This window comes from Vulpes vulpes, chromosome 1 (assembly GCF_048418805.1).
Source record: "Vulpes vulpes isolate BD-2025 chromosome 1, VulVul3, whole genome shotgun sequence".
NCBI lineage: Eukaryota > Metazoa > Chordata > Mammalia > Carnivora > Canidae > Vulpes > Vulpes vulpes.
This window is the reverse complement of record NC_132780.1, coordinates 54928506-54954480: the sequence shown is the minus strand read 5'-3', so window position 1 is coordinate 54954480 and position 25975 is coordinate 54928506. Positions and strand designations below refer to the sequence as shown.

Genomic DNA, 25975 nt, shown 5'->3' with positions numbered 1-25975 from the left:
TAATGTTTGAACTTATAGAAACGATGAAAGATGAATGAGGGTCCTCCGCCTTTTTTGTTGAATTTAACAAGGATGGAGCTGAACTCGATACTGGACTTTACGGAGGACTGCGTCGCTCTAGCTCTGTCCGTGTGGCCTGTCCACGGGGAACCCCATGTCAGGAAGATGCTCCCGTCACTACACTGGGGTCAGATCCTTCCTTGAATCTCTTGAACGACGCTTCTCGGGGAAGCCAAATGACTTTAAAAGAAACTGTTAATGTTAACAAAGTGGTAACTGCCCAACTATTGCTTTAAAGGTTTGTGTGCTCATATGTAGAATTTGAGAAACAAACAGATGAACATATAGGAAAAGGGGGACAAAAGAGAGGGGAGAAAACCATAAGAGTCTCCTAACTATAGAGAACAAACTGAGGGTTGATGGAGGGAGGTGGGCAGGGGATGGGCTAACGGGTGATGGGCACTAAGGAGGGCACTTGTTGTGGGCCCCTGGGTGTTATACGTAAGTGATGAATTGCTAAATTCTACCCCTGAAACCAACATTACGCCATATGTTAACAAACTAGAATTTAAATAAAAATAGGGGTAACTGTTGGCAAGGTGAGAAATATATAGTCACTTTCTATATTTTCTGTTCAATTTTCATATAAACCCAAAAATCTAAGAAATAAAGTCGATTATTTAAAAAAAAAAATATTTGTGTATGTGTGTGTTTTAAGAACTAAAGCCAGGGACCCCTGGGAGGCTCAGTTTAGCGTCTGCCTTTGGCCCAGGATGTGATCCTGGGGTCCTGGGATCGAGTCCCACATTGGGCTCCCTGCATGGAGCCTGCTTCCCCCTCTGCCTGTGTCTCTGCCTCTCTCTCTCTGTGTCTCTCATGAATTAAAAAAATATATATATTAAAAAAATTTCCTTCCTATAATTTGCTTTAGCTTTTTATTTTTTTTTTTAAGATTTTATTTATTTATTCATGAGAGACACAGAGAGAGAGAGAGAGGCAGAGACACAGGCAGAGGGAGAAGCAGGCTCCCCACAGGGAGCCCCATGCGGGACTTGATCCCAAGACCCCCGAGGTCATGACTGAGATGAAGGCAGACACCCAACTGCTGAGCCACCCAAGTGTCCCTAAATTTTATTTTAAGTAATCTCTACACCCAACGTGGGGCTCAAACTCACAAGCCCAAGATCAAGAGTCACTCCACTAATGTGAGCCAGCCAGGTGCCCCAAAGGAGGGCTATTAAACACAAGCACACACTGCTTCCTCCTTTCCTTCAGTAGGGATGGACTGGAGAAGATACAGAGAGAAGGAAGTTATAAAAGGACAGCCAATATCATTCAAACTGGATTTTCTATTTTAACGGCAACACATGCTTGGACTAATATACAATGCAAAAAAAAAAAAAAAACAAAAACCCTCATAGACAGGTTTTACCTTCTTCTGGTACAGGTTTTTTTTTTTTTTTTTTTTTTTTTAATGATAGTCACACGGAGAGAGAGAGGCAGAGACACAGTCAGAGGGAGAAGCAGGCTCCATGCACTAGGAGCCCGATCCCGGGTCCTCAGGATTGCGCCCTGGGCCAAAGGCAGGCCCTAAACCGCTGCGCCACCCAGGCAGGGATCCCCTCTGGTACAGGTTTGAAGGAAGCAAGGGTTTTCGGCTGTAGCCCCGGATTTCCTTTCAAACCCTAAGACTAAAACAAGTATAGTTTCCATTTTATGAACCTCTGAATTACAAATATCTCTAACATAAGGAATAAGACCAGCTGGACGAGATCTCTGCGTACTAAAGTCAACTTCAATAGTGTTCCTCCAAAATTCATATGACAAATATTTACTGAGTGACCACTAATCGCTAGTCTGTTCTCTATACACTGGTTATTCATATACTATGGCAAGGGAGACATCGTAACAACATATCAACAAATTCATTTTTTTGGAAATGAGAATTATGTAGAAAACAGCATTTTATGGTGAGAGATGGTAGCCACACTTGTGGTGAGCACAGGATAAAGTGTAGTGTAGATTTGTGGAATTGCTCTTTTGTGCACCTGAAACCAATAAAACATCGTGTGGCAACGATACTCAGATAAAAATTAAAATTAAAAAATAATAATAACATTATAATAATTGAGTAACATAAATTTTTTTCTATCCAAAATCATTTGAAGCATATTGTTAGTCCCATTAGTAATTATAGCTCATTATGGCAATAGCTTTCAAACTAGTTATCAGTAAAACCATAAGAGCTTGTGCTTCACTATGCTCATGTTTAAAACGAAAATAAAACTAAGATTATATAAGATAATGTATGTACTACGGAAAATCTACACGTAGAATGATTTCTCTTTCTATGAAAAAGTAGTTTTTAACACCCGGTTTACAAACTTTACAAAATAATCTGTTCTTGATGGTCTAAAGATTACTTCAACAATATAGGGTCAAAATTGTGTAGAGGGTGAAGCATTCCGATCTTCACAACTGACTTCAATTGAGAAGTTATAACATGAAAAGTTTAAACAAAACCAAAATAGTGGGGATCCCTGGGTGGCTCAGCGGTCGAGCGCCCGCCTTCGGCTCACAGAGTGATCCTAGAGACCTGGATCGAGTCCCCCGTCGGGCTCCCTGCATGGAGCCTGCTTCTCCTTCCTTCTACCTGTGTCTCTGCCTCTCTTTTTCTCTTTCTCTGTCTCTTATGAATAAATAAATAAATAATTTTTTAAAAAAACAAAATAGTTAGAATTTTCCTTTATCTGCTAAAGAATGACAAAACTAGACATTTCCTATCGTGGAATTTTACCAACTAACCACTTTTATATTTCAAGTTTACAAAAGTCTTAGTAGACAGAAAGAGAAAGTTGGTGTATTTTTTCAAACCTTATACTCAAAGGAAACTGAATAAAGAAATGAGCATAATAGAAAAAATGCAAATATCTTCCCAGACTATCTAAATGTTGCACATATTTTAAGAAGCAGTCTGTATTTTGCGAATAAACTGAGTTGCCTCATATGTGCAATGTTTGTTTTCATTCCAGATGGCTCATATACTGACTAATTTAAGTAGTAAATGAAGTTAAATCCACAGCCTAGTGGGGTTCTAACCCAGAGCCGCAAGGCCTCACACACATCACAGCAGAACCACAACCAGAAGAGGTCTCATATTTAACATGATGGAGTGATTTGTCAAACGAATTATGAATAGCAAACCTTGGTTACTCTCTAAATTTACGAGTATTCGGAAACCTGAACTAATAGCTGTATGCTGAAGGATTAATCTCAGCCACCAAAACTCTGCCCGCCGTTGCTGTGGAAAATAAGAAGCGAAAGAGAAAGGAGAGCAGAAGGGAGAGAAGGAGAGGGAAAAAGCTACAGCAAAACATATTGATAGAAACAAATGAAAAAGTGAAGTGTAGTATTTCTTCTGTCATTTCTGTCCATTAAGGAAATGACACCTAAGAGAAAATGAAATTTGAAGTCAGGAGATTCTAATTTCACGAAATGCACACGTGAATAGCTGGGTAAATACGAATGTGTTATTTAACTCCCTGACATTACAGTTTCTTCATTGGTAAACCGGGTATTACTCTAAGAAGTGCTAAAGACTTTACATTTCTAAATGTGTCAACAAGCCCCATATTTGCTGTTATTTTGCTTTGTTTTTCCAGAGAGCATATAAATTTTAAAACCCAAAATTAATATTCATCACTAGTGTTTTGTGTACATGAAGAAATGAGTTTGATGTAATCAGGTGCTTAGCCTGAAGAAGGGTAATAATTCACTCTGATTAGTTTTACATCTCACTTGCTATGGTCAAATAAACAAAAGGGCAAGTCCAGTTGTCAAAGCAGTCCCTCAAACTTGGGACCATGACAATGTTCAGAGAGGCTCGGAAGCATATAGCTTGATTAACAGCACGACTAGACGTGAAATCTAGCATTAAGGAGACTAATATACCACTACATACTAAATTTTTTATGTTGGAAGTAAAAAGTAGCCTCATATTAGCATACGTATTTTGTTTCTAGGCCCTTGAGAACAAGGAGACTTATTTATAAAATCTCTATTCATTTCAATAAATTATGCATGAATTTTAATCAGCCAGCAAATGAACAAGTAATTGTTCTGCAGCAATATTAATATTCTTCATAACTTAATACACTATCAGACCCAGAGGTGTGGTGCAAATAAATCCCAGCTGTACACTAGGTATCAGCTAAAGCATGCAATCCCCAAAATACAGAATAAACTTTGCCAATGTTACCAATTAACTTTCAATTAATGACTTACATTCATTATTCTAGATCTAAACCTATTATACAATCGTAATTGTACATTCAAATTGCTTTATTTATTTTATTTCCGATAATTTCAAAAAGTGCCTTGAAATCAAGATAAGTCATTATGAAACTATATCCTCATCCAATTATTCCTATTACAATGCTCTTTTGCAAACATATGTGTCACTTATTAACATTTGGTTAATTAATAAAATGCAGAATCAGAAATAGAAGCGATAAAGCTTGAAAAATGTCAGTTAACAAAGTAAACATCAAGGCAAAATGGCACTTCTACATTCATTCCCAAATAAATAAACCAAAAACCTCTCAATCCTATCACTTTCCAAACTGTTTTATTTACTTGTCAAAGAAGGCTGGACCAAAAGTATCCAGAGATTAGCACCCTCACCATAAAAGCAGGTGGCGGCACTGCACTTGTCCCTTTCGGCCACTGTAACAAATACCAACACCCAGACAGCTTAAAACAACAGAAATTTATTCTCTCATAGTTCTGGAGGCCAGGTATTCAAAATCAGTAACGTTGGGTCAAAATCCAGGTGGCACCAGGCCACACCTCCTCCAGGTGACCAGGGAAGAATCAGTTCCTCTCCTTTTCCAACACTTGCTGGCTTTGGGTACTCATTTCGTGGCTCGGGGCCACATCACTCCAATCTCTTTGCTCATCCTGCCTTCTCCTCTTTGCCCTGTTGTCAAATCTCCCTCAACCTCCCATTTCAGACCACTTGTGGTTGCATTTAGGGTCCACACTGATAACCCAAGGTCTTCCCATACCAAGACCCCTGACTTAATCACATCCTCAAAGACCATTTCTCCAGGTAAGACAATTGCCATGGGTTCCAAGGATGAGGACCCGCGATCTTTGGGGCCATTTCTCAGCCGGTCCCAGACACGTACTAGGATCTCAGCCTCCTTCCTCAGAAACAGCTCACCTCTACCTTTTCTCCAGTTGTTAAGAAGCTCATGAGCGGAAAATATTTCTCCTGCGAGAGTTTCATAGTGAGGTTCAGAGCAGTGGGAGTTCTACAGAGCAAATAGTTTATCTACACTTTTTGCTATTCACATTTCTAAGGGAATAAAAAATAAAGATGAATATTATTACTTCAAATGGCTGTGGGAGTCAATGTTGCCCTACCATCTCCAAATTCCTGTAAAAATCAATATTAGACTGTTTGCCTTAGAGATAGAGATTTTATTTACTATCACATATTTTCTTAAATGAACGGATCACTTCAAAATCTATGTTATTCTATTTCTTTATCTTTCCTCTCTTTAAAATTCTGGACCAGTTCCAGTTAAAAAAGAAAATTCAGTAGTTGATGCTTCACATTGTTTCATTTTCTTCCTCATCAGCTATTAAATGCTGAAGCAAAGACCATAGAGACTGTGAACATGAAGAATGACGTCAGGGCACCAGATACCTCAAGCACTTATTTATCAGCTACCTTATAATAATTATCAATTGTTTCAAATTATGCCCTAAAAGGATAACAATATAATTGAAAGGTACTGGAGTGCTTCAAGAAACTTGAAATAGTTAACATGGATGAATAAGAAGATGACCTTTCTTCCCATAAGAAATGGAGAGCAAGGTATGGACAATTAGCAGCATTTTCTTTGGGCATCTAATATCATATGGATGACAACATAATTTGTTTCACTTTTCCTTAGATGTTGAAACATGAAGTAAACATTTGAAAATTTTCAGATTCAGGGAATAAGGTTTCTCCTGGACCCCTATTTCATGAACTGTAATGCAGACCTATTTACAAGAGGAGTAATAGTTCCTTCATGGTTTTTCCACTCCATGATTTCTCGGATACTTCAGATTTCCTGTCCCAATAAATTCCTTAACGAGCTAAATACCTCTCCATTCACTCTTCTGGCTGTTATCTCATATTTTTTTGCTCGTATCAATGATGCAATTAGTAAGTTCTATATATTACCTTTCAGATTAATTACTACTTTATGTTTACAATTTGTGCACTGATGGATTTTTTTAAGCAAAATAATCTTAAAATGTAATATATTGAAGTACTTTTTTAAATCCAACAATCTGATTGTTAAGACACTTTTTTCCAAATCATATCATTCAGGAAGCTCCTAAGCTTGACCTGGTCAAATAAAGCTAATACTAGGACATCACACAGTTTGGATGTTGTTACCCCTTAGGTTCCGATGCCAGCACCTGGACCAAACACCAGTCAAAAGGAGCAACTGTCATCTATTATCATCTCCATGAAAATCAGATGAGTGCTAGCATGTAGTTGCCGTAGATTATGGAAAGAGTGTGTACTGTGACCCACTGCCCATATGCACAATATTTCACATACAAAAAAACTTCTGGGAACCATGAAGTAAATGCACATGATTTCTGTTAAGTATATAGAAATACTTTAAAGTGAGAAAAAATTTCAACTGGATAGCAAAGCTCTCAGTGATGTATATGTTTGTTTATACTAGGTATATTTTAAAGATTTATTTATTTATTGGGCAAGGGAAGAGCCCAGTGGGGAGGGCCAGAGGGAGAGAGAAACTCAAGCAGACTCTACACCGAGGGAAAAGCCCCACTCAGGGCTTGATCCCACCACCCCAAGAGCACGACAGGAGCTGAAACCAAGAGTCAGTGGCCCAACCGACTGTGCCATGCAGGTGCCCCTATGTTATGCATTTTTAATTGCTTAAGTTAAAAACTTTTTAAAAAGATTTTATTTATTTGAAGTAGAGTGTGAGACAGAGTATGAATAGGGGGCAGAGGGAGAGGAAGCGAGTCTCAAGCAGACTCCCCATTGAGCAGAGAGCCCCATGCCGGGGCTCCATCCCAGGACCCTGAGATCATGACTTGAGCCCAAGGCAGACAGACGCTTAACTGTCTGAGCCACCCACACGCCCAGTATGTATTTTTAATCACAAATAATTATGTAGAGCTAAACAAGAGTTTCTTCATTCCCACCCAAAGGCTCTTCCTTAAAGGCAGTTGCTCAATGATTGAAGAGTGGTAATGGCTTTGAATGGGCTGAGAAGAGATTACTTAAGATTACGAAATGCACAGGATAGTCCTATAAAATGAATTTTCTAGTCCAACAGCCTCCTCTAGAGAAACATCACACCATAAGCAATGTCCATGGCTTATGCTTACCTAAAATTCTATCACATTTCCATTTCTCAAAAGAACAATGGAGCAGAATTTTGAAGAAGAGGTTGAAAACCCTGAACAGGTGACCATGTATTCACATAGGCTTGACCACGGTTGGCGAGGAACAGTTAGATGGCATTTGACTACACAGCAGGCTTACAGGCAAGTGAACTGATAATGTTTTTGGAAAACAATCTACCAATACAATATCACAAAATAAAGATGTGTTTAAAGAGTGAAGTAATCCCACTTCTGGGAATTTAGTGTAAGAGGATAATTTACATCTCTGTTTAAATGAGCAAAAAAGCAAACAATCAAAATATTCAACAATAGGAAAATAGAGACACAAATTATGGTTCAATAATTATCTGTTCAATAGAACTTCACACAAACTTCAAGGACTCAAGTTGTTAAATTCATAGAACAATTGTTGGGGGATATTTAAGTATTTAAGTCTATTAGAGCTTACATTTTAAAAAGTAAAAAAATATGTCTCTAAGGTAAAAAAAAAAAAAAGAAAAAAGAAAACCAGCAACCATTGCCACCAGAAGGAAATACACCAAAAAGCTACTAGCAGTGACTGGGGAACTTTGAGACCATGAATGATTTTACCTTTTCTTTTATCTCTGTTTTCAAATAAAATTTGTAATGTGCTCATAAAACTTTTGCATCATTACATTCTCAGTATTTATCAGTATCTAACAAAGTTCAATAATATTATAGGAGAATGAATGGCTGGCTAAATTACACCTTGAGGAAAAGAAAAAGCTGTCACTGTAAGAAAAAGTAAATCTACATAAATTCTATCTACCCCATACAAGAAAATGCAGACTACGACTTCCGTGTGCGAGCCATCATCTGGGGTGGCAAGAGTAAAACTTTGGGTATTTGTTTACTAATTTGCTTTCAGATGATGAAATTAAGTCCTCAAAAATTTACAATTTACCACCTTGAGCTCTGAACCATGTAGGTGGCAGATTGCTCTGACATTGATACACAGCACCTACAAAATGTTACTATTTAATTAAAGGAGTTAGTTGACTGGAACAAAAGAACATTTTCTAAGCAATTGCTTGGTAACCAAGTGGCATCAAATGATTTATCCAGCTTGTAAAAAGTGGTGGGGGTGGGGGATGCTCAGCTACAAACATGTAATAATTCTTAGCCTTTCAGTCAAATTAATCAATAAATTTTTAAAGGATTTTTCTTGTGAAGAAAAAGTACTTCTATATATTAAACATCTAAATATATAATCCCACTTAGAAATGCTATCAAAATATGCAATTGCACTAATATCAAAATACACCAATAAGTTGAATTTCTTGAACAAAATTTAATTCAGGGTAGGAAAATTCTGAAATTAAATGTGTCACTCTTAATATTAAACAGCTACTTTGTCTTTCAATTCCTGTGTGATATGTATTCTCTTTTTTTTTTTTAAACTGCAAGATCTGTAGAATTACAGTATTTAATCTCAATGACATGGCTCTTTCCTGCTGCCTAAGTGCTGAAATAAGAAGAATCATTTCAGCAACGAAACTGCAAGTTTTGCATACTGAATTTTATCTCCTATGCATTACCACGGCATTTTATTCATCTTGATTTGAAAACACTGCTGCAATAACTTTATTACCTGCTTGAAATCAAAAGGCACAGCAGCAGCACACTATTTAAGATCTGCCAGCAGAAAGTAAAAATAAGGTTAAGTTCATATTTAATGGATATGAAAAGGCAGAGGGCTTTTGAAAAGTGAAGTTTATCTGCCTTTAAACCCACGTAATCTAACTGTGAGATAACTGAATTTTTCTCTCTTATTGTCCAAAAACCAGACTCTGCCTCATTAATATCTATGCAATGAACTGGTTCAGAATCATGAATTATTGCAATGATTTAACAACTTTACAAAAGCCTCCTTCAGTCCCGTAATACACATGGCAGCAAACCACCTATGGTATGATAAATATTAGGGATCCCCTTGATTGAGTCAGTAGCCAATACAAAAGATTTCTTACGGCCACTGAATCCCTTATTTCAGCTTGGTCAGAGTTAAAACTGTTCACGCATTTAGAGGAAAGAACATCCACTCCTTGATTCCAAGAATAACGATCAGGTAAGTAGTAAAACTGGAAAAGTGTTCAACTCTGTTTGGTTCCCTCAAGTCTGGGGCCATAAATAGATGGTAATCATATCACCAGTTCATCAGTCCCCTTTATGAGGTAGAAGAATAATATACATACATACATATTTTTAAGAGATAGGAGGGGAACTGCATCTGTCAATGACAATAACATGGTAAATAAATATGCTTAGGTCATATAAGCTGTTATTCCACTCCAGGTGACAGGCCAAAGGATTTAGAGTAATATCATTTATATTCATTTCAAATTAATATGCACTAAGACACAATGGCTGACTCTGTAAGCCAAGAGGTAGCAATTAAAAGAAAAAAAAACTCCATTGCATCATTTCCATGTGGAGATGATGATATTTCTATCTACACACAAAGGTACACACATGTATGTATGTATATGTACATGCAATCTGCTTAATGTAATCAAGGCAAAAAACAGTATTAATTAAAAATATCCTGACTCTTCCACAACTAGAATATAAAACACTGAAAAATCTCTTGAGCCTAAATTCTAAATTTTAAGGTATTTTAACACTATGCAATTTTCCAACATTTAATTGTAACCAAACACAATCTATGTTTGCCAATGTGATCCCTAGGTCTAAATACTCTGTTGCATTGACTCTTATAATACATAATAAGCACATGTTCACTATGAATATGTACTTTGTAATTATTCCAAGTCAATTCAGAACAATGCATGGAGTTTTTATGTGCATGTAGCGAGCAACAGATGGCCATGCAACTAATGATGTAGCACAGTAATGGTATCAGGAGACATAATTCAAGGATCCTGGTTCCCAGGCATGTAAAATCCAAGATTTTACTGACCTCGAGTTAGTCAGGAGAACTATTATTTACCTGTTATTTCTACACAACTCTTCAGGGTACAGAATGGCCATCTTTTAGCTAGGCATATCCCTCTACGTACACAAGTGATAGATTTATTTTTTTATGAAAAATAACTTGTGATGACATAGTATAAACAAATGAGTAAGACTTCAGTCACATAGATACCGCCTCTAGATAATAGGCTTCATATACGCACTACTAACTGCAGAACAGTCATAATTTTGGATGCTTTTCTGTTCAAAAAGCATAAATCTTTGGAGACTTTCAAGATCTTCCAAGCAAAGAAAGTGTGTCATTAGCTTAAACAGATGCTACTCAGTTTTATAATGTAAAGATTTGCAATATAGACTTATTTCAAAGGACAAATGATGTAACTTAGCAATTATAGAGCATTTCCTCCACTTTGAGATAAAATAATACAAAAAAACAATTCTATGTCCTATTGAGTTGGAGGTCAAGAACTTTTAATGTGAACAGAGTTCAGAAGACGCGGTCAGTGGGACCAGATCAATCGTCCCTGATGGTGACTAGGTAAGAATCAGGCAATCCCAACCAGGGTTTAGAGGACAGATTTCTGTGCATTTCTACTTAAGTCTTTGAACTAAGAAAAGCAGGTTTCCATGGGTAACTTGAGAGTCAACAGGTATAATGATGAAAAAAAGGCAATGCTGTAAAAATAGAGCCATCAATGTGGTCACTGTAATTACAAGGACTTGTGAACACCTATTTTAATCATAGAGCTCTATTAGCCTTCCTTGAGGGGACAAAATGCCTGTCTCCCACAGTTAAAGTGCCATCAAAAATAAAATCACCACACCTAGTTTTATAATCAAATGGAAATAGGTAGACAAGAATAATTATAGACCTGTCTAATAAAATAACAAGACATTTAACCATGTAAATGGTTACCATCCAAAAGACATTTTACACTGCTGCAACAGCTCAACCGGAAAGAGACCTTTGATTTTCATTCCCTTAGACCACCCCTATGTCCACGCTATAATGGGGGTACCTAGATACTGAGAATATCAAAATAAATTATACTATATAAAACATAAAGCACTGGAAGGCAGCCCAAGTCGTGAACCACCAATGCACAGAAAGAGAAAGTTTCCAGAATAGTAAAATGAAGTGTGTCAAGACCATAAGTAACACAATTATACAGCTAAGGGACTGGGCTCTTCTTTAGCAGCTACTGCTGCTAAATGGCAAGAAATCTCACTATTCTACTCTGACTAAATATCATGCCTTTTAAAAAGAAGGACATGAAATGGCTACTGACCTAGACTGTTCATATATTCTTTCTGTGAACTTCAAATTTTCCATCCTTCTGCAACATTAGCCAGATCAACTGAAAACTTGCTAGGGGAAAAAAATAATGCGTAAAATGTGCATTTTCATGGACATTGAAGAATCTTGTAAGCAGTACTTTCATCAGTAGACTAAAGATAACTAAGAATTGGCTAAGGAAATCTTTAAGTATTATAAAGAGGAGAAAAAAGTACCATGCTTCTTTGGCATCCATTTTTATAAAATGACACACTTACAGAAGTTGGTAACTGAGACATCTCCATATTGGACCTGAAGGGCATCATTTCTTGTTCCAAAGCCATATACTTTTATTTTCAAATATGTATGTTTTGTCTACATTCAAGAGTTTAAGAGTTTGACATTGGGCAAACGTCAAGAAGATTAGTTTAGAAAGTAACCATAGAGGTATACCAGATGTATCACTGCTATAAGGCATAATGGTGTGTTGTAAATGTAGAAACACTAATTTGGGCCTAGATTTTTTTTTTAATTTATTCATGAGAGAGAGAGAGAGAGAGGTAGAGACACAGGTAGAGGGAGAAGCAGACCCCCTACGAGGAGCCTGATGCAGGATTAAATCCCAGGATCCTGGGATCATGACCTGAGCTAAAGGCAGACGCTCAACCACTGAGCCACCCGGGCATCCCTTTTTTTTTAAATGATTTTTTTTTCTAATTTTTTAAGAGACAGAGCATTAACAGGGTGGTGGGGGTTGGGGGCTGAGGGAGAGAGAATCTTTTTCTTTCTTTTTAAGATTTATTTTATTTATTTATTTTTGGGAGAGGGGCAGAGGGAGAGGATCTTAAATAGACTCTGTGCTGAGCATGGCATCCCAGGGCTAGATCCCACGACACTGAAGTCACGACCCCAGGAGAAATCAAGAGTGGAACGTTCACCCTACTGAGCCACTCAGGCACTGCACAGAGAGACAATCATCAGCAGGCTCCATGCCCAGAGCAGAGCACAAGGTGGGGCTCAATGTGGGGCTTGATCTGACCATACTGGACTGTGACCTGAGCTAAAATCAAAAGTCCAACACTTAACCAACTGAGCCACCAGGTTCCCAGGCCTGGATATTTTTAATATTGTTTCAAAAGTTAGTTTATTTCAATATATAAATGTACATCATATTAAATACCTACTTTACTGATTGTGATTTTAATTTTTTTAAATTTATTTTATTTTTTGTGTGTGTGATTTTAAATACTCTTTATAGATTTAAGTGGCAACTATGTGGTGAGGAAAAGGACGACGGTGAAGCCTGCATTCCCTAAGCCATGGCCCTAGCAACTTTTCTTGAAAGAGATTATTTTCTACTTTTTTCTCTCTCTTTAGAGATGCCAGGGACAGCAGTTACCCGGGGGGTGGGGGGTGAGGCTGGCTTCTGTGGGGCTGGTGGTATTTTTTTTTTTTTTTAAGATTTGGCTGTTTATTGGTTGGGGGCGGGGGGACATTCACGCCTCTGCACATGAGCAGGGAGAGGAGCAGAGAGAAATCCAGAAGCAGATTCCCACTGAGCGCAGAGCCAGGTGCAGGGCTCAATCCTAGGACCCTGAGATCATGACCTGAGCGGAAACCAAGAGTCAGAAGCTCAACCGACTGAGCCACCCCGGTGCCCCAACATTCTACTTCTTGATATGGATGCGAGTATACGTAGTTTGTGAAAATTCATCAAACTATACATTTATCAAGCTATATTTTTTAGTGTACAGTGTTCTGTATGTCTTATTATACTTAAATAAGAAATTAAAACACAGATAAGGAGAAAGATAACTGTGTATCTAACTGGTCCAAATCTCCTATTTGCAAACACACCCCTAGCACACAACTCAAGAGATCATTAACACAATGTGAATCTCATCCTGAGATTTAAAATTTTAAGTCAGTATTTATGGTAAAATTCAATTTAGTCCAAGTTTCTCTTGAAAATACCTAATTACTAGGAAAAAAAAAACTAATACATATGTTTTTCCTTCTACACTTTAGTGCATCAGCTCTTTGACTTTTAAAATTTTAGAATATCTGTCTTCCAAAGAAAAAGAGGAATGTCCATCTGCAAAAGTTTGGGCATTAAAATATTACAGCCTTTAAGATGGGTCAAACACATCATGAAGGGAGTAACTGAGTTAACAGTCACCTTTGCATATTAAGTATATTTAATGAATATGTTAAGTATATCACTCCATCATATAAGGCATCCAGTAAATTTACTTTCTGCTTTGTAGCTATAAGTTCTTGAGAATGATTTGAACTCATTTATATATGAATATTATTTTTGCACAGTTCATACATTTTCCACAGCATCTCTCCATTATCATCTCCTGTAACCTAACATTATTCTGGAATCACACCAGTTTTAGGTCATCATTAGTGTCTTGACAGTATTTAAACCTGGATGGCATTGCCACTGTCCGTTCACAGAAAACACTCTGTGAGTTCATCCAATACCATTTCTCTAGATTTTAACTCAGGTGGCAAGCACAGAAACGGAGCCACTCTGCAAGCAAGTTGTGTGAAAAGGGGAACTTGGCCCATGATTTGACTTTCCACATAGAGTCTGAGGCACATCCCTACCTTGGATATAAAAATAGACTAAGTGGAGGAGAGAACTTCCTCCAGAGAAGACACTGAAAGTTTTCTAATCCTATTACAACCAAGCTGAAAATAATAGAGGTAACCTGCAAAGAAAGGAAAATGAAAATAAAAAAATAAGCCAGAGAGTCTGAGATTTTCATGAGACTTGATCAGAGATGGCTGGACCACAGCAAAGCCTATCGTGCTAAGTGCCATCCGGGAGACGGTCTGAAGCTGTTTAATATTCAGATGAAATTAATATTAAGTACAGATGGACTTTCTTTGATTACCAAACACTGTGAGACGAGCAAGAGGATAGGTTACTGAACCCTGAATGATTCCCATCCCCCCAAATCAGGGAGGCTTTGAAATCCAAATCACCATGTATTATTAAAGACATGTTAAATATTTCCAAAGTTTTTGTGCAGATACAGAAGCAATGCATTATTCTTGGTATAAAATCCAAGAAGAATGCCCATGGAAAGGGGACAAAGAAGGCAGCAGGAATATTGGAACAGTTTCTTGGCTTTTCAAAACCACTCAGGTGCCAGCTGTCTAGACTCTAACAAAACCTTGGTAGGCTTGCTGGAATCTAAGTCGAGTGGGCACGTACACTGGCTTGTGTGTGCACATTTCTGTTAGCAGGTCAGAATCTGGGAAAGGGACCTGTGGGTATCACAGCTTTTGAAAGATCCCATATTTGATTTAAAGAGGGTTATACCTCTCCTGCTCCTCTATTGAGAGCCCCTACTTAAAAAAAAAAAAAAAAGGTAGGTTCTATAAAAATAAATAAATACATACATACATACAAATAAAGTGGTGGGTTATAGCTACAATGTTACTTTTTGTCAGGGGAGGATGTAGTTAAAAACAGTAGGCAAGCTGAGGCACCTGGGGGGCTCATCAGATGAGCATCTGCCTTCAGCTGAGGTCGTGACCCCAGGTCCCGGGATCGAGTCCCACGTCAGGCTCCCTGCAGGGAGCCTGCTTCTCCCTCTGCCTGGGTCTCTGCCTCTCTCTGTGTGTCTCTCATGAATAAATATAGAAAATCATTTTTAAAAAAGCCAAGCAACTTAAAGCAAATGCACTATTGCTAAAATGACAACTGAGTAATCACAGTCACGTAGCAGTTAGAATGACTGACACTTAAGAAAACCCACCAATCTACCTAAATCTTGCTTCAAGTAGTATTTTTCTGAATGCTACTATGTAAATGCAGTTACGTGGTGAAGGAAAGAGCATGAGCTCTAGAGTCAGACTTGGGTTACAGGCCCTTAGAGCCACATGGTCTAAGCAGCCTTGCCTACCAGCCTCAGGTCTCCTGGGGGTACAAAGGGGATATGAAGAGTCGTCAGGGAACTAGAGAAGTAATGTATGTAACCTTCTCTAACAGCACCTAGCACACTGTAGAGGTACTATAATGGGTGCCTTTTTTTTAATTACAACTTATATTAAACATTTACATCCTGTTTCACTTAATTTATATTTACTAGAAATAATAAATGTCTTAATCATGTTTACTATGCCCCATTACAGCAATCAGTTACCAAAACAAGCTTATGAGTTGGTGCTCAGCTACCTTCCTCACCAATATATATGGAAAGGACAGAGAAATTTTATGTGTAAAATTTGAGAGGAAAACCAAACCTCTAGGGACATGCCCGCTTACTGACATATTTCACTTAAAGGCCATCTTTCCAGATAACTTTTTAATTTGTCTTCCTATTAACTACATCTGAAGAAGTTCCATTTAGTTGGGAATGGAAGGAAGAGGCATAAACAGAAGTTTTCTTACTCCTCATGGAAAGAAAGTAGAAGAGAGGAAGGAATTAATAACAGGTATAAAGAAGACATTGTAGAAGGTTATAATTTCAAGTCTCTATAGTTCCATGGCTACATATGGACTCATAAGACCCTAAAGATCATGCGTCTTACTTGTTTTTATTAGAAACAAGCACAACAATTAACCTACAACTGCTCAAAAGTGTTACTCGAATCAGTGAATAAATTAAGACTGCTTTTATTTTTATTATAAAACGATTTTAGTTATTTAAAGTGAATTGAAGAGGAGCAAGAGGGAAGGTGTAAAACTGGTGATATTCAAAACAAATTATGTTTTGTTTTGGTATTTCAGATACATTCCCTTATAAGAATCAAAGAAAACACGCACATTGAGCAAGAGGGCAAATTTTCAGAACCTACCAGGGAGACATGTGCTCCTAATAACAAAAGATATTCATAAAAACAAGTTCAATTATATTCAAGGCATGGGCAACAACGAAATGTTTTATTTTCAGTATCCAAAGAAGATTATCAGTATCAAGCAGTTAAGCCCATGGTAGATAAACAAGATACTTTCAAAATACAGGCAAGTGAGGCAAGAAAAGAGAAAATGGACAGTGTTGGATATGTTTTAAAATAATTGTTATAAACATTTTATAATCAATTTAAGAGTAATTTCATTTAACACCTTACGTTCAGGATGGTGAAAGGTCACTAGAATATTGCCAAATGCATTTTTATGAGATCAATTCAATTACAACTGTTGCAACTATTCCATCCACAATTTAGACATAGAATCCAATTATCCATTTCATTTTCATTTATACCTCATGGGCTAGATCATTTATCATGTTTCATGATAATGATCAGAAGACACATGGAAAGTGATTTCTGGAGGTAACAAATTACCTACCGTATTAGCATAGCTTACAAGATCCTGTCAACAACTACTATGCATAAATATGAGGTAATTAAATTTACAATGTGCAGGAGTGTTTGATATGCTACTTGCTTCCTTCGCAGCTGCCAAAAATCTGGGTTGCTAAATGCAGCAAGCCTGTTTAGTTGCAAATCAGGAATCATTATGCCCCGGAACTCCAACAGGTAGCCAGTATGCAGTGGCTCAAGATGCTGAGATGCAGCTTTCATCACCTGTTATTATTACTTACCACCACACTATCCATCATCCCTTCAGAGACAGGTTGGAACGATGGTCCTGGACCTTCATGTTACTGCTCCTTGAACTCCGCCTCATCCATCTTTTGCATCCTTCCTGACTCACAACTAAGTACCCTCTCCCGGCTGCAAAACCAAGTATGAACTCGTAATACCTTAAACCTACCATGCTTCCCTAACAGTAACTGATTTCTCCTTATTATGGAGCCACTGTTCAGAAAAGACTACTCATGCTTTCTTGCTGATGCCAAAAGGTGCTTTTTGAAATACCCGAGTTACACAATTCCACAGTTGTAGGGAAATGGTATTGTTTGGTTTCATTTTGTTTTGTAAGTTATCCCTCAAAATTGCATTAGAATTTTAATGTTATTGATATTTATTAATATTTACCCATAAAACTCAGAAATACAAACTTATGTAAAGATAGACAATGCCTATGCCTGTAAAGGTACAAACACTGAAAAGATAGCTGGAACATGCGTACAAATGCAGATTTCAACCTGAAATCTATTACACGGTTTCAAATATGTTGGATAGTCAGCACCAGAACTTTAAGGTACTTAATATGTTGAAATTGCAAAACAGGTGTTTATCTTTAACACAATATAAACAAAAGGGAAGGGCTTAAAGTTAGATACAATAGTATTTGTGAAAACTGCCATTTAAAATAAATCTCTCACATTTTTTTTTTCCTTCTTCACCAATTGCTAAGAGAACCTTCAAAAAATGATACCAGTTACTTGGTGCTTGGCATGCCATAAACTATCCAAGACTAAAGGGTTTTAATTCCGCTCCATCTGAATGCTGTTATAAAAGTTTAATAAATCAAAATGATCAAAATGTTCCCAGTGGCAGATTGGGATTCGGTTTCCAATTCAAATTCTCTTTAATATATGGCTTCTCTGACACCTTGCATTTCTGCCATCTACATTGAATCCCAAACACCCTGCTTTTCATCATTACCATGCATCAACCAGTCTGGTCATGGTAACTACTTTTTAACACTGCAGCACAATACAAAGAAATGTCATACCTGGTGGGGGTTTTAAGATAGGAAAATTGTAGCAGATGAGAACTCTTTATCTACTTGAAAGTAAATATTTTTAAACCACCTGCTGCAGTGAATGACATTCCTTCAGGATTGAGAAATGCTGCTGGCCAAAAGTCTTAGAAAGAAAATCTTCCTCCTCCCAATGTTTTTAAAAATTGATGCAAGGAAAAGGTGTGTCGAGGAGCATTATTATCAGGGGCAATCAAATCCTGAAGAGCAGAGAAAGTGAAGTCTTTAGAGAGCTTGCCTTGTTTCTATGAAGTGCAAAGTGCTTACATGCAACAGGAAAAGAGTTTCACTTAGCCTCGGATCCAATCAGAAATCTACACTGAACCAGCAGCCAAAAAAGAATATTTACACATACTACGTTTTACATGTATTTTTTCATACATGGATAATGTCAGGAATAAAGAAAAAAAGCTATCTTTAACAGGGTTCTCTTTCTAAATTTTCCATTTGATTGAATACATTTGCCTTTATCCATAAGTTTAACAACATGAAAAACTTAAAATACTGGCTAAAGGCTATGAAATGGGAGCTTGCAAAATGCACAAGTGTTTCTATGCACTAAGCACTTAGTGCTTCATTGATCTTGTGTCGAATCCCTATTCAAGTAACATCCTACAATTAGTCAAAACCTTTCCTCGAATCCCTAAAGATTTTAAAACTGGGTCTCTAGTAACACAACCAAAAGTTCACAACTGAAATTGATCTGTGCTGTTAAGTAAGTTTTTCTACAAGTCCTGATTTCTTTCCATTCCACCGTGTATTTCCCTAGTATCTCAGGCTGACCCCTACCACTGTCATCATCTCTCACCTGTGACTTGCTCTTTGCCCCAAACACTCCCTCAAGGTCATCTCAGCATCTCAAGCTCTTCTGACCCTCAGAGCCCCCTAAACTGACTCGCTGCAATTTTACCATTCTCCAAATCACTTCCCATCCTGGTTTTCTGAAACAGATACCAAGACACGAGTAACCTACTTCGAAACCCCCCAAAAGTCCCCAAATCGGATTACAAAATGTAATAGTAATGAATAGTCTAGATTCACATTCCTCCACAAGGAGTCTCACAGTGCACCTCCGGGCTCATCTCAGACTTTCCCCCTGGAGAGCACGATGCTACAGCCAGTATTTGACACTGTCCACAAGAACATATGTGTTCCCATGTCCTCTGCTTAAAATTTCCTTTCCTTATCTTCAACTATCAAGATCCCGCCCTTCTACTATGATGCAGCATCGTGTCCTCCTCCAGTGCATTCCTGCCGCCCCAGCAAGGCAATAATGAGGCTGTCCTCCTCTGCTCTACACAGTAATTCCGCGCCTTTTGTAAGGCATTCTGCAACCCATGTTCTTTCTGTTGTCCAACAATTAAATGATTACATCTGCTGGGTGTTGGCCATGGCGCTGGCTACAGAGACACAATGGTGAACGAGCAAAGGGAATAAATAGTCCTGGACTCTGCCAATGTAGTGATGGAGGCAGATGTTAAGAACATAGATATAGCTTCAATACTGATGAAGAAACACTACAGGCGGAAAAAGCAGAGGTCGTAAGATAGAAGACAGCATGCTGTGTAAGCAAGTAAGGCAACCCAGTGCTGCTAGAGTCTGGTGAGCAAAGGAGAGTCTTGTGAAGATCCACAGAGGAGGGCAGAACCAGAAGAAGGCAGGCCTTGGAGCTGGGAAGAGACAGCTGGAATTTATGCCATGCCAACCAAAAGCCACCCGAACCTGGGCAGCACGGTCTTACTTTGTGTAGAATGAGCAGTCTGCCTGCCAAGGGAAGAGTGACTTGAAGGGGGCGATGCTGATATGGGCAGAGCCGTGAGGAGGCCTTTTAAAGAAGGAGGTGACACGATGAAAGTGAGGGTGGTGAAGGCCAAGCAGGTGCTGGGCACCCAGAGGAATATGTAATAAAATTGAGACTGATGAATAAACTAGGTCATCAATATACATAGTTCTGTGTACTGTAGCTCACTCGAAAGGCAGAGATGCTTGACACTACTGCCCTGTACAAATACTCATTCTGCACATACTAATGGAAGGCCTTACGCAAAGATCTTCTGAAAACTTAGAGCTAAATAGTTTTGGAGAAAAAAAATTTGTAAAACAAAATTGGTAATTCTCTCCCATGCTAGAAAATAAGTATCATTTGGCCTTCGGATATTTTGGGAAAAAAAAAAAAACAACTGAGAAGAAACTAGAATGAAGTAAGAATATGAACGCATGCATATCTTTGAGAAAAAAAAAAAAAAAGAAGTGCAAGTGGAGGAAAAGCAAATACAAAGGCCCTACGGCAGGAGAGTGCGTGGAAAGTCAGTTTGCTGCACATTGAGGCAGGAGGCGAGTGATAGAAATAGATTTTGAGTGATACTCAGGGGATAGTTCATTTAAGGCTTTTTGTACCAGGAAAGAGATTTCATTTCTTTTCTCCCTTAATGTGAAGGGAAACTGTGGGAGGAGTAACACGGTGCCATGAGAGTAGCGACGGTTCCTCCATATGTATTTGAAGATGAATGAACATGCCAATGGCAATTAGGAAAATGTAAACAACCACGTCGGTAAAATTCCTCCCTAACAAGGGAGCAGGTAACTATTCATTTGTTGTTTGTGTGTTTGTTTTAACACAATGACAGATTCTGTGCCGAAATCACTATACCCGATTCCAAATTATGTAATGCTGCATAGAGACAACAGAATATTTTTAGTTTAAGGCTCAGAAAGCAGAAAATGGCGAGCAAAACAGTTAACTTCCAAATTATATCCTAAATTTAGAAGTAACCCTTTCGTTATAGCTGGTAAGAGATGAGAACACATCTGTCTGTAAAGCCACAATTTCACCAAAAACGAACATCAGAGCTAAGATAAAAGTTCATATATATATATATAAGGGGAGGCTGTCGCAGACTTATGTGTTAATAAAAACTGCCCACATTTTGTCACAATTATTTAGTCTCTGTCAGCTCTTAGTCCTCAAACCCGACTTTTAGCACCAAAATGGTACAACTTTTCCTTTTTTTTTTTTTTATAAAAGCTAGTAACTATAAAGGAAACACTGTCCATTCTGAGGATTAACAAAATAGAAATGTTTACCTGTTCTTATTTGTGTTGACTTTATGATTGTTTTTCATTCTTTCTAGACTAAATGTCTCTTAGAAAAGGAAATAACATAATTTATATTAACCCAGATGGAAATAAAAGTGCTTTCTGCAGTACGATGATCCACGTGGTTGAATGAGTTGGTTTTCACTGCTTCACCGAGCATCTGACTTCTACCGAACATTCTCTAAGTATTTTCTGTTTGCTGCGTATTTCTTAGTTGGTTTTCTTAGTAAGTCAGGTTCCTGATGACATTGTACCGGTCAGGATGTGTATTACCTGGCTTCAGTGGTAAACAGTTTATTCTAAAAAGCTAAGCTCCAAAGCCCACCCGTCAGTCATACGCCGGTCAGGGAGGCCTATAACTACTGACTCTCCAGACGGTGAAGTCGTGGGAGAGAACAGACCAGAACCCAACCTACTGAAGTAATGTCCCAAGTCCCTCTGCAACACTTACATTGCCATCCTAAAAATACTAAATACTAGGAGTTAACTCCCTGCCTCACCGACTGATTTCAATCTGTCAGCCAAAGAGCTTCTGTTTAATTGACATTCTAGAAGACTCCCCCAGTCCAACATTATTTACTAAAATTGTCCTTAATAATGGGCTTGAATGGAACAGCAACTTAGGTATGGTATTTTCTATTTGTTACAAGACCTTATTTTTTCCTATGGAATTAGAAATGCGACCAAAATCAAAGTCAAAAATCTGTGCCAAAATATTTGGCAATGCTACATTCCCCTATAAAATTAATTTAATTATAAATTGCTTGAGAGCTGGAACGATGTCTGCTGTTTCTTCACAATTTCCTGGTGCCTGTTTCTTAACCATTTTCACTACTCCATAAAGGCTGCTAGCTGATTTTCCAATATAGTTGCAAATTGACTTCATTGCTTCCTTTTTGGTTTGGGGTAAGAGAAAGAAAAATAGTCAGCAGGGAGGGGAATATAAATTACAAAGACACTGTTAGCTCTTGAAGTTGACATAACTCCTCTGGAAGAAATGGGTCCAAATTACATTTATCACAAACTCCAAGAGAACAGAACTGAGAGAATCAGAAGCAAAGTACAGGCCTAGGAACAGGGCTCTGAAATCAAATTCCCTGGAGCTCACAGAAAGAATTATTTGGCATGCAAATCATCCTGCTTCCTCTTTGATCCTTCTCAAATTCTTAAGAAGTAAGCTCCAACAAAAGCAAACTACAAAAATTCACTACAACAAACAGTGACCAGCACCTCAACTGCTAAACATTACTTGGAGCTCGACACATGAATCACCTATGAAAATACACTCAAAAATCCTCTGGGAAAGAACTCTGACTGCATTTTTATTTTTAAAACAAACAAAATAAATAACAGGAAAATAACCACATGGGCAAAACAAGCACGGCACTTTGCCATTTTCATGAAGTTGCCTAAGAAAACTCAAGAGGAGGGAATTAATAGGAAAAAGTATTTGAGATAATGGCGTACAAAAGGAGACAGAACAGTCTCTGTAATAACACACTACCTGAAATGAGGACATTGAGGATCCTTTTGCTCATTTAGAGTTTAAAAATGTACCAGACACCTTGTACATTGAATCACCTGCATTACAAGTAGCTACAATGAATGAGAGGAGACTCCAAATGTTTCTTTTATCATACTCAAGGGTAGCAAAGTAAAATTTTAAAACATGCAACATTTGGACTCTCCTCCAAATTTGGGACATTTGGTTACCCATCCCCCCCACCTACCTCCCCCCACTGACGACATGTGCTTTCCTAACTATACAGGGATAGTCGGGGGAAATTAGTGGTTGTCAGTTCACGTGTTCTTAGATTTTCATTACAGGTCAGAATTTATAAGATAGAGATATTTAAACTGAATTCTCCTAGATAGCTCCAAGTTTCCTGTCCAGGTGACTAGTTTTCACAACAGAAGCAAAGAAAAGGGATCTTCTAGCCACCGTTAAGGAAAGGGATCCTCAGGCAGCCCAGGTTGCTCAGTGGTTAGCACCTGCCTTCGGCCCAGGGGGTGATCCTGGGGTCCCGGGATTGAGTCCCACATCGGGCTCCCTGCATGGAGCCTGCTTCTCCCTCTGCCTCTCTCTCTCTCTCTCTCTCTCATGAATAAATAAAATCTTTAAAAAAAATCACTAATATGTGGTATTGAGCAGCATGCTGCCAGACTCAAGCTAGACGCTCCATGGCCTTTAACCACCAAAGAACAGAAGTATTAGTACGTGATGTTTTCCACTTCCCAAATGTCCTTGCTTCTAATATAAAAACATTAAAAATGAAAGATTCAGACCTGATTGAACATCATATACAAAAAAGGCTAGAATAGAACGTATTGGTCCAAATCAAAATTCACTTGTCCATTCTTCTAAGTTCCTATCTTAAGAGAATAACTCTCTCTGAAGAACACTGTGCCCTGGAATCCCACGTACAAATGTTTTCTACTGGATATTCCAGTTGTCTCTCCATTTGCGACCATCCTATTTCTGATACTTGTGGGAGGTGCTAACCTCTCTATCCCCAGGTAGATGAGACCAAAGCCGTATGTAAGTTCACTGCTGTCCTATGATCATGGGGAGACCCTAGTTTAGGACAGAAGACAAAACTATGCACTGCGGAGAGAACTGGAAAGAACCCGGATCTTTCATAACTAAATGAACCAACCCCCTAAAGCCTATCTCTGTACCTTCCAGGTACAAAAGTCAGTAAATACCATTATTTTTAAGCTAGGTGTCAGTCATTGTTTTACAAAGGGAAGTAGCAACAACAATCCAAACCCCTAGTCCTTTTAAACACCAAAATTCATTTTAGAGGTCCACTTACTACGCAGAGGAAGTAGATGGACATCCACCCTACCGACTCTACAGCTAGAGGTCGCCGGGACTCATCAGGAAGAGATAAAAATATAAACTGAATACTCTTTGCACCCACAACATTTTGATGATGGCTGGTGGTTGGTATTAAAATTCAAAAAATAAGCCAACAACAGAGACAAAGAACAACAACAACAACAACAACAAAAAACCTGTGTTTTTTTCACTTTAAATAACTTAAAATGTGATTGGAGTTTCACCAATAAAAAAAAAAAATAGAGAAGCCTAAGTAACAAATAAGAATAGAAATGGAGTATCAGTGGCAGCAGACAGGACTTCACAGGTTTGGTGTGGGTCAGTCGGTCAGGATGGACGGGACCTTTAATTTAGAGACACGGAAAGGAATGCAGAAGATTGCAAATAGGGTAAAGGATGAGACTCTGTAACACAATTTAGGCCACAAAGTCAGCGCTTTCCGTTGAGAGCTTGTAAACACCATTTCAACCTGTATTTCACATTTTCTACCCTTCAGTTTTGTAGAAACATGGAGCAGAAACATCTGTTCTTCATCTCATCTCTGTAAAAACTTTTTGTCAATGAAGATGGGCTTCCATAGGCTGAAGACATTATCATTACTCAAAATGGGCTGGAAGCGATGCTAACGTCATGACAAAGTAAAGTCTGTTCTGGCATACTTTTTATTTTTATTTTTTATTTTTTTTTTTTGTCTTCTGGCTGTGGGAATGCAGAGATCAATACTCTCCAACACAAGAATTTTGCAGTGAAATTTTCATTCGTAACAAACAGAAGCAAAAGGCCCTTAAGCCTGCCCTGTCACTTTCAGTTTAGGAGAAAATGCACTAATAAACTCTTCCCCTTGGGTCATTTTTGACAACAGGCAATACTATGCCAGCTCTTATTAAAGACTATTCATGTCACTGCCCCAAAAATTTCCTTTAAAATTACCATCTTTTGTATCGAAGTAACAGGATGTCAGCTTTAAAAGTGCCAATGAGAGACAGGACCTGTCACCACGGTTGATTCTCAGCACTGTTTTAGCACCGGGATCGCTGACCTCAAAGGGCAGGTTTTTTTTGGTTAACAATATTTCTTTGGTGGTTTATCTAGACAAACAAGAAAATGCATTGCTTCATATTCGCTTTCAAAGAAAACAACGAGTAAAATATCACCTCTAAGTATTAGAGATATAACCACCTAAAATATGTTGAAAAGAAAAGAAAGCCCCCAAAATTATCAAAGTATGTTTCTAAAAGGACTCCGGATAGCAAAACTGAAAGCACCACTGTATTTCAAACCCACAGGTATCACAGAAAACCTGAAATAAAATGTAGGTTAAACGGCCGAACTTTGGAAAAGAAAAAAAGTCAAACTTTTCTATGAAATCCAAAGATTCCCACTTGTCAATCTTCCTGAACTAGGCATTGCACAAGTAATGCTCCTAGAGCAGCCTTCATGCATTTGTCTCCAGGAAAAGTAAACCACGCGTTGATAAAGTGATAAAATCTACTTTTTGATTCAGATAAACAAGAGAGATCTTGTAACGCCAAAATAAATCTCTTCTTTTAAAACACACACACATAAGACATCTACCCAAGAAAAGGAAATGGAACTTTAAAAGGGAGCACCCAGATAAAAAGTTCAACTGTTCTTCCTATAAAGTGCTGAATACACTACAAGACCACTGCCTCATAAAGGGGTGTGCAGGTGTACAGAGACGCACACGTATACACACCTGTCT

At 38.1% G+C, this 25975-nt stretch overlaps 1 protein-coding gene across 15 annotated transcripts in view; it reads right to left on the bottom strand.

The window, feature by feature from the left end:
* The window catches only part of PTPRK (protein tyrosine phosphatase receptor type K), a 546296-nt gene that overhangs the window by 222213 nt on the left and 298108 nt on the right, over positions 1-25975 (bottom strand). The window lies entirely within an intron of this gene.